Raw genomic sequence first — 9,908 nt, 5'->3', positions numbered from 1 at the left:
TCGATCACACAGCTCGTAGAAACCAAAGAGAAATAAGGCGAACGAGCAAGAAGATGATACTCAACCCCCAACCGAAGAGATGGCTGAAAACCAAGGCAATCAGCTACCTCCTGAAATTGCGGCTAATCAAAATCCTTCTACACGTACTATGTATGACTATGCTAAACCTTCTTTAACAAGAACTGAGTCAAGTATAGTTAGACCTGCTATTGCTGTGAATAATTTTGAACTGAAACCTAACACAATTCAGATGATACAACAGTTTGTTCAGTTTGATGGTTTGCAGGATGAGGATCCCAACACTCACTTGGCTAATTTTCTAAAGTTTTGCAACACTTTCAAAATTAATGGCGTTTCTGATGATGCCATTCGCCTTCGGTTATTCCATTTTTCACTGAGAAACAAAGCTAAACAGTGGTTGAACTCATTACCATGAGGGTCCATCACTACTTGGAAGCAAATGACCGAAAATTTTCTACTAAAATATTTTTCGCCAGCTAAAACGACTAAGTTACGTAATGATATCTCTTCTTTTGTACAGATGGACTTAGAAGCACTTTACGATGCATGGGAGAGATACAAGGACCTATTGCGAAGGTGCCCTCACCATGGGTTACCTCTATGGCTGTAAGTTCAAACGTTTTACAATCTTATGAATCCCACAACAAGACAGATGATTGATGCAGTTGCTGGAGGAACCATCAACAACAAAACACCTGAAGAGGCTTATGAATTCATTGAAGAAATGTCACTAAATAATTATCAGTGGCAAGTCATGAGGACTAAGCCAACAAAATCAACCGGCGTTTATAACGTCGACTCAGTTATTATGCCGTCAAATCAGGTAGAAATTCTCAATAAAAAGATTTATGATTTACTTGGTTCTACGCAGGTACATCCAGTAATGAGGTATGACTCAAGTGGAGGAGGTTTGCATATAGAGTATCAATCCTTCAATCCTACAACCAAAGAGGAACAAGTCAACTATATGGGTAACAATAACTTTCGATCTCAAAATAACCCATACAGTAATACTTATAATGCAGGTTGGAGGAACCACCAAAATTTCTCTTGGGGTGGTCAAGGGAATCAAAAGCCACAAAATCCTCAAGGTTTTCAACAGCCACCTTATCAACAAGAGAAGAAACCAAACCTTGAAGAGATACTCTCTAAATTAATCTCGGTATCAGAAACCCGTTCCCAAAATACCGAGACAGCACTTAAGAATCAACAAGCATCGATCCAAGGGCTCGAAACTCAGATAGGCCAGCTATCCAAACTAATCTCCAATCGACCACAAGGTAGCTTACCAAGTAATACTGAGCCTAATCCAAGGGAACACCTCAACTCAATTAGTACTCAAGATAAGTAAGGATTCATTGCGCCTGAGCCAGAATTGATGTAAGAAACTGTGGTGAGAAAAGGTAAAAGTGAGGTAAGTCATAACAAAAAGTTGAATGAAGAATATAGACCTCGTGTTCCATACCTTAACGCGATAAGGAAAGATCACTAGACGAACAATTTGGTAAATTCCTCAAACTTTTGAAAAAATTACATATTAACTTACCGTTTATTGAAGTTTTGTCGCAGATGCCAAATGCAATGAAATTTTTAAAAGAGCTTTTATTAAATAAGCGGAAGTTGGACGAAGCGTCACATGTGGAGCTAAACGCAGTCTGCTCAGCTATTCTACAGAATAAGCTACCCCACAAATTGAAAGATCCAGGGAGTTCTACAATTCCTTGCTTAATTGGTAGTTTAGATATAAGTCATGCATTAGCTGATTTAGGGGCTAGTATTAACGTCATGCCTTACAAAATGTTTAAGCAACTAGGTCTTGGGAAACCTAAACAAACTAGGATGAGCATTCAATTGGTAGATAAAACTATAAGATTTCCTAGGGGTATTATTGAAGATGTACTAGTGAAAGTAGATAAGTTCATATTTCCCATTGATTTCATTGTTCTAGACATAGAGGAGGATAATAACACCCCTTTGATTTTAGGGAGGCCCTTTTTAACAACTGCTAAAACAATTATTGATGTTGGCACAGGTGAGCTTATACTTCGTGTGGGAGACGAAACGATCACCCTTCAAGCTCGTAATTCTGGCATCACATCGAACATTGAAGGTAATAGTCCACACCAATCTACTAAAACTGACAATATGACTTTGTAGAAATTGAGCTTCAAATAAGTTCACAAGCCATGTTCCAGAAATGATAGAGGACACATTCATGGAGAATGAAGGCTACGGATAGAGGAGCTAGACGAATGGCGAGCACATAAATAGAGAATACACGATAAACCGAAACTACGCCAAAACGAGCCTAATACCTCTCCAAATCAACTTAAGGTGGGTGATAAAGTCTTACTAGATGCCGTAGATCCCCACATTGTCACTACTACACCGAATGAGGAAATCCCTCTTATGGTACTCAGTATTTTTCCATTCGGTATGGTGGAGGTGATTCATCCCAAGTTCGGCACTTTTAAGGTAAACAACACCCGATTAAAACCTTATTTTATGAGATTGATAGCAGGAATGAGGAGTATAAACTCCTCAAACTGCCATGACCATTCACTGAAGAGGTAAGTCGAGCTTAGACTATAAATAAGCGCTTCTCGAGAGGCAACCCGAGCACTAACATTATTAATTTCTTTAAATTTTTGTATTCAACTCCTAACCTACCAATAGAGATATTGAATACAGGTGTTTCCACAGAGACACGGCCAAGCACACGGGCGTGTTTAAGGCTGTGTGAAAACAAGGGAAAAGATTTCCCCAACACAGGCTACAATAAAACGCCATGGCTGTGCGACATGGCCGTGGTCGAGCCTACCAAAATAATATGAGCGTGCAACACGCCCGTGTTGAAGACTCGTGGTTGAAACTGAGAAACTAGCATGGGCATGCGACATGCCCGTGTCTAACACCTGTAGTCGAACCTATTAACTTAACACGGGCGTGGAGCTTGAACACACAGGCGTGGGAGAAGCGAACAAAGCTAGAACAGCCGTGAACCCACAAGCTCGAGGAACACGGGTGTGTACTAAATGTCTGACACGCCCAAATTTGAAATTCGAGAATCACACGGGCTGAAATTGGGGGACACAGGCGTGTGCCATGGCCGTGTGCCCCAAAATCTATAAATACCCTGCACTATTCACTTTCTTCCCTATTCAAAAACCCTAACCCTAGCCGCTGCAACTCCACACGGCCCCCTGCCAAGCCCGTGCGCCGCCTTCAACTTTGTTTTTGACGCCCAATCTCTCTCCTTTAGCGTACCATGTCATCGTCAAGAGGAAAGAAAACTGTCATACCTGCTTCGTAGAAGAGGAAGGGAGCATCCTCTTCCATGGGCCCAACCGTGGAAATCCGTCACCCTCTTCTACAGTTTCCCCGAGGGCCTTAAGAAGAACTGTTCCAAATACTTCGAGCCCGACCCTTAATTGCTGGCCACTGTATCGACTGGGCTGCTGTAGAACAAGCCCAGTTGGCTGACGCGATTTAGGCTCTCCTAACCACCGACCTTTGGAAGCTATTCTTCGGGATTATCGAGCTGACATACCTCGAGCTCACGATGGAACTATGCTCAACGTTCCATCTCCAGACCGTAATAACAAGATATGATGATCCTGGCACGGTCCAGTTTCGCCTAGGTAGATTAATCTGCCAGCTAAGCATCCTAGAGTTTGGTGCTGCTCTAGGCCTATATACAGAGGAGGAGTTTCGAGAGGAGAATGAACTACATGCTCTCAGTTGCCACATACATTTCTCTTCCTCGAAGTGCTGACATTACTTTGGCCCCTAGCACAGCCTCGTACAATCCTAGCAGTTCCAAGGAATCAGTTCTCCCACCATTCCTGAAGTACTTACACGCTATTTTAGCTCACACGATTACAGGGAGGCGAGAGAGCACTGGCATCGTCAACACCCACGACGTCTACTTCTTAGGGTGCATGTCGCAAGGGCACGTCATCGACCTTGCTTATTTCATCGCCCTTGCAATTCCGCACCAGACAGAGCGGCATTGGAAGTAGGTCATCTCCATTGGCCCCTACGTGATTAGGCTGGCATGACATTTCGAGCTCCTCAACACCGCGGCCCAAGAATCATCCCTCACCCACATCGGCCAGATGTCTCCACAAGACATCTCGAGCATGCTTAGCATGAGGATGATCGAGAGGCGCTGAGGAACCTATCGTCTCGCCCAATCTACCGAGGAGGAAGCCTACGAGGACATTCCTGATGATGTTCCCCCACAGCACGAGGAGCCACCGACTCAGCCACCACCACCCTCTCGTCCAGTTCATGCGGCGGCTTCATATGCTGACATCTCTAAGCGCCTTACCAGATTCGAGTATCAGTGTTTTCAACGATTTAACAACATTGATGCTACCCTATAGCAAATTTGTCAGCACCTCCACATCTCATCGCCAATCCGACCTCGCGAACCATCCAGCGATGAAGATGTTTAGAAATATTTATTTATTATTTTATATGTTTAATTTTTATTGAAACTACTTTTTATTTTTATTAGATTTTAGAAATTTTATTTTAATTATCAAATTCTTTTTTTTTCTTTTTGAGTAATTATTTTTCTTAATATCCCCTAAAAAGTTCCTGATTTTATCACAGTTATATAGAGCTCTTAAGCTCATCATCACATAGGAACTAAAACTCCACCGGGAAAGGTTCTTCACGACTGCCATGTCCTGCTCGACCGGGAAAAGTGATCATCATGTCATAAAACATAAGAATAAGGGATGAAGTTTAATTCCCGAGCCTAGGGGCAAAAGTGTAAATATACAAAAGATTAGGGGCAAAATTGTAATTTTTCCAAAGTTTGAGCTAAGGACTGTTTTGAATAATACATTAATTAAATAAGTAAAATATGATGTTTTAGATCCCGGAAAACAAGATTTGAACCTAGAATGAGAGAAAAATTGAAAATTGGGAAAGTTGGTAAAATGGCCGTTTTAATATCAAGGTAAGTTCATATGTATAATAAGCATTAATTTATGCATGTTTCAACGTAAAATTGATATATTTACTATGATCTCCGAGGTGTTGAAAGTATGTAAGTTGCTATGATAATAATACAACAATAATGTTTGTAATTTATATTTGAAAGCTAAATTTAGTGAATTAATTGAATTATGTTAAATTAAATGATTATGGTGCCAAGTTTATGAATTGATTTAAAAATATGTCTATGGTACATGAAGTGCATTGAATTATCATACATAAATGTGATTTCTATGATTATGGATATTATGGGAAATTGTAAGTTCATATGATTTTAATAAGACAATGTGTAATTTAATGTTATTATGTTGATATTAAATGAGATGTAAGTTTATATGTAAGCAATACATCACTATTACTTGTATTATGATATTTTATAAAAATATTGGAAATATGTTTGTGGATAATTACTTGATTGGTTAAATTGTTGGGAAAGAGAGAAATCCGGTTGAACCTTCTGGAAAGATTGGATGATCAGATGGTATGTAGCTAGGTCACATGTATAGTGTTGAGTGCACATCATGTGTACAAGAGAGCTACAAGACATTATGATGTAGCTAGGTCGCATGGGTGATACTATGTGTATACCATGTAGACAAGAGAGCTACGGGATATATGTAGCTAGGTCGCATGCGTGGTTCCAAGTGAAGGACACCATGTAGACAAGAGAGCTACGAGATAAACTGGCTAGGTCACATGGGTGGTACTAAGTGTTCACCATGTGTACAAGAGAGCCGAACTATATGATGGGTGGAGCTATGTGCTGAAACCACCAAGTATCGAGGATTGATCCAAGTGTTCAGCGGAGACTCTCTATGTATTGCTTTGTGAGTTTTGTGATGAATAAGTGCGAAACTTGGTTATGTGAATGATGTGTTCATTAAGTGACCAGGATGTGGTAAGGTTATAAACAAGTAAGTTATACATGAGGATGATTTTATGTTGACCTTGTGATCATGGGCCTATACTTGTGATGTATGAAATGTGGTGAAAATGATTTGTGATATGTATGTTAAAATAAGGTTAATACAAAGAAAGTGTGAAAGAGTGAATTAGCAATAAAACTGTTTTGGACAGTAGCAGTGACGTGATTTTGAAAAATCACCAAAAATAGTATAAATTGAATCAGAGACTGAATGAGATATCAGATTAAATCTTAATGAGTCTATTTTCATATAAAATAAATATACAAAGCAAAGGAGTTCTATATTTTGAGATATTTATGTTTTTGTAAGAATGATTCAGAATGATTACGTGATCCCCTGTTCTGACTTTGGAAAATCACAACAATTTGGAGAAAAATAATTAGAGTCTCAAAATTATATTTTTAAAATACATAATGAGTCTATTTTCAAGATAAATTAACAAGAATATTATCCGAGTTTTGTACTGTGAGATAATTATTTTTTAGTGAAGAGAGGTCAGAACTGTTAGAAAGTGAAATAGGGGAAATTTTAATGAATAAACTGTACTAATTGGCCAAATCAAAAATTATGAAAATTTTATGGTGGAAAGATATGTGAGTCTAGTTTCAGGGAAAATTTACAGATCTTAATTTGGAGCTCTTTAACTTGAATTATAAATAATTAAGTGACTATGACTCGTGTGGACAGATTGATGTGAACATTTATTAGTAAATTGTGAAATCGTACTTACAAGAATGCTATATACATTAAGGATGTGGAATGGAAAGGAGGAGGAGGAAAATAAATATATGTGGAATACATGGAAACTATGGTATATGAAATATTGATATAATGAAATAAATGATATGTGTTTATAAGAAAACAAAAAGAGAATGTTATGTATCATGACATGTATATATATATATATATATATATATATGAGACTAGTCTCAATGTAATGCTTGTTGGGTATGGAATTGAATTGAAATGTTTCAGCAAACATGTTATTCTCATGATCTGAATCGTGGTATTTTGTAAAGATATGATCTAGCTTTAAATATGAATGCTTGATGATTAAGTGAAGATATTTGGTAAGATGATAATCTTGGTATAAATGTCTAAGTGGTACTATAATAAACAAGGTAAAATGAGTATGAGAGACACATGTATGATGACATACAAATGCTATGTTTGTGGTTTAATTGAGGATGTTTAATCATTAAATGAATACCATGTTATATGCTTTTGATTTTGTATAAGTGTGTAAGAGATCAAGGTTGACCAAAGCTTGGAAAATAGCCTAGGTATATTCCACACAGGCAGAGACACGACCATGTGTCTCAGCCGTGTATGGAACACGACTTTGGGACACGGGCGTGTGGAACCTTAAAGCATGAAATTTCCAAGATTTTCGTAAATTCTCGGTTTAGTCCCAAACCCTTTCTAAAGTATGTTTTGGGCTCCGTAGACTCAAATAAGGGACTATGTGTAAGAGAATGAACGCTTTGAAATATGAATAAAATTTTATGGCTCGTATTTTAGTTTAATGTTTGTATGTTTGTCTGGTAACGCCTCGTACCTTAGCCCGGCCTCGGATACGGGTAAGGGGTGTTACACCTTATCTTATTTTTATACTCTAATATCTATCTTTGTACATTGAGGGCAATGTACATCTTAAGTGTGGGGGGGCATTCATTCATTATTAGAAAAATCCCTGAATAATCTCCTTGTTCTCTTGAAAAACTCTCATATCATATTTAGGATAAATTTTAATTGATTTATGATTTTGATTGATATTTCTTGAATTAAAATATAGGAATTTATGCATTGATTGTTTAAACTTTAAAACATTAGAGAATCAAGCATAATAAGTTGATTGTTAAGAATTTAAAATTATAGGTTGTTTCCCCAAGTCTAGGTATTACTTTGAATTGGAATTCACGAGTCTAAACATCAAAAAGCCATAATTTTTGTGAGAGCTTTGAGTCTTTTAAGCATCTATTAATTCTTTCATGCTCACTTTTATTATTGCTTTGAGCACGTCAGTATTGAACTGTTATTCTAGAACTTGCTTGATTATGCATGTCAAGACCACACCATTTGATTTTATATGTCAAAATGATTAAGGCACTTAGGATTAACCCACTCATGCCATGAAAGCCTACCTCCGCGATTAACCCCTAGTAAACCCCCTTGAGCCTAACAAGCCATTTCTTGTATTACCCTTAATATTAACCTTTAACCCATTATTGTTGAAATCCCCTAAATTAATCCCTATTTTTGTCTAGATGTGAGTTGAATGGATTGCCTAGCTATGTTTTGTTCTCAATAGTTAGTCTATATTATTTAACTTGTAATTAAAAAAAAAACAACTATGTATACATATCTGTAATTTCATATTCTGAGAAGAAGCTCTGTTGTACGCAAGTGAAGATTAACTCTTTTTCTAGTTAGGAAATTTTTCAATTCAATCTCAATTCTAACCCTTTCTTTCAGCTTGTGACCACACCCCTAACCAAGCCTCATTACAACCCTCTAAAGACCTTTTGATTGATGTATCATCTTAAATTATAGTGGTGGAGATTTGACTTTCATGCAAGCCTATGGTAATGACTTTTCATTATTGACTATTGAGTGCTTCATTTATTGTCCTTGAACACCTCGATTAATTTGAGTGAATCTTTAGTGAGGATGTGAAACTCTGTGATATTCTGAATCAAAGGTAATTACTTAGATGCGGAGAGACACCTATGTTTGCATGATTAAATACTCAACTTGGAATGTTTGAAACTTTTATATTCTTTTAGTTGAATTCTCAATGTATGATTATCTATGGATTATTCTGAGATATTATCGATAGAAATTATAAGTTGAGAAGAATTTATTTTGATTATGGGTTGAGAAATTTGCTTGAGTACAAGCAAATGCCTAAGTGTGGGGGTATTTGATAAACCGTAAATTATACATATTTTCACCCCATGTTTAATGCATTTTATGGATGATTTCTCATTAGAATTGGTGAATTCAATGCTCCTAATTCTTTAATTTCATATTTTATACTTAGGAGAGCATAGGAGAGCGAAAGGAACGAGAAACGGGGCAAAAATAGAGAAAATGGGCCAAAGTACAAAATCAGCCTGGACCTTTTCACACGGGCAGACCACACGGTCGTGTCAATCTGGCAGAATTAAAGCACATTCACACGGGAATAGCACACGCCCGTGCTATTTTAACAGGCTCGAACACGGCCTGAAGTAATCGCACACGGGCGTGTCACACAGGCGTGTCCCTGCCGAGCCCAAGTTGAGTCCAATTCGGAAAAGGCCATTTTTAAGGGCTTATAGGCATTCCAAAGCCTATAAATACACCCTAGAAGAGGAGAAAAGGGAGAAGGAGAAGAGGGGGTAAGGAATTACTCCAAGGAAGCCAATTGATCCATCTCGGAAGCTAGGATTCATCATCAAGACTGAAGATCTCTCCTCAATTTCCCTTCAGGAGTTTTGGGTTTTCTTTATGTTTTGTATTCTTTATTCTTCTGAGATGTTTTCTTATTTAGTTATGAACTAAAACCCCTAAATACCTAAGGGGAATGAAACCTAAGACGAACCTTGTTATTATTTTCTGAATCGTATGATAAATATTTAACTTGTTCTTAATTATGTGTTCTTAATTCCTGTTTTGATATCCCAGGATACTGATTCAAGACATTCTCTTATTCAGAGGAGGAATAGACCCTGTCTAAGAGTACTTTTGTCATAATTAAGCGGAGTTGATTGCGCGCCTATAAATAGGTGACAAGATTTTGCTGGATTAGGGTGAAACCTAATAAGGGGACCCATAGATTGAGTTAATGCAACCCTAGAGTGTTAATTAGAGAAAAGTCTCGGTTATTCAATCTAGGGATTAGACGTTATTAGTCTTGAATAGGGATAATAACATAACTTAAGGATCTCTACGGAACAAGTTGAATGA

The 9,908-nt window shown here is 37.6% G+C and overlaps 1 non-coding gene across 1 annotated transcript; it reads right to left on the bottom strand.

The window, feature by feature from the left end:
- Nucleotides 1-508: 508 nt before the first annotated feature.
- On the bottom strand, nt 509-615 carry LOC128291940 (small nucleolar RNA R71). The gene has a single exon (XR_008281924.1). It is a non-coding gene; the product is annotated as a small nucleolar RNA R71 (small nucleolar RNA).
- Nucleotides 616-9,908: the final 9,293 nt, after the last annotated feature.

Source organism: Gossypium arboreum, chromosome 4, assembly GCF_025698485.1.
Source record: "Gossypium arboreum isolate Shixiya-1 chromosome 4, ASM2569848v2, whole genome shotgun sequence".
NCBI lineage: Eukaryota > Viridiplantae > Streptophyta > Magnoliopsida > Malvales > Malvaceae > Gossypium > Gossypium arboreum.
The sequence above is the reverse complement of the archived record's forward strand: the minus strand, read 5'-3'. Positions and strand labels throughout refer to the sequence as shown.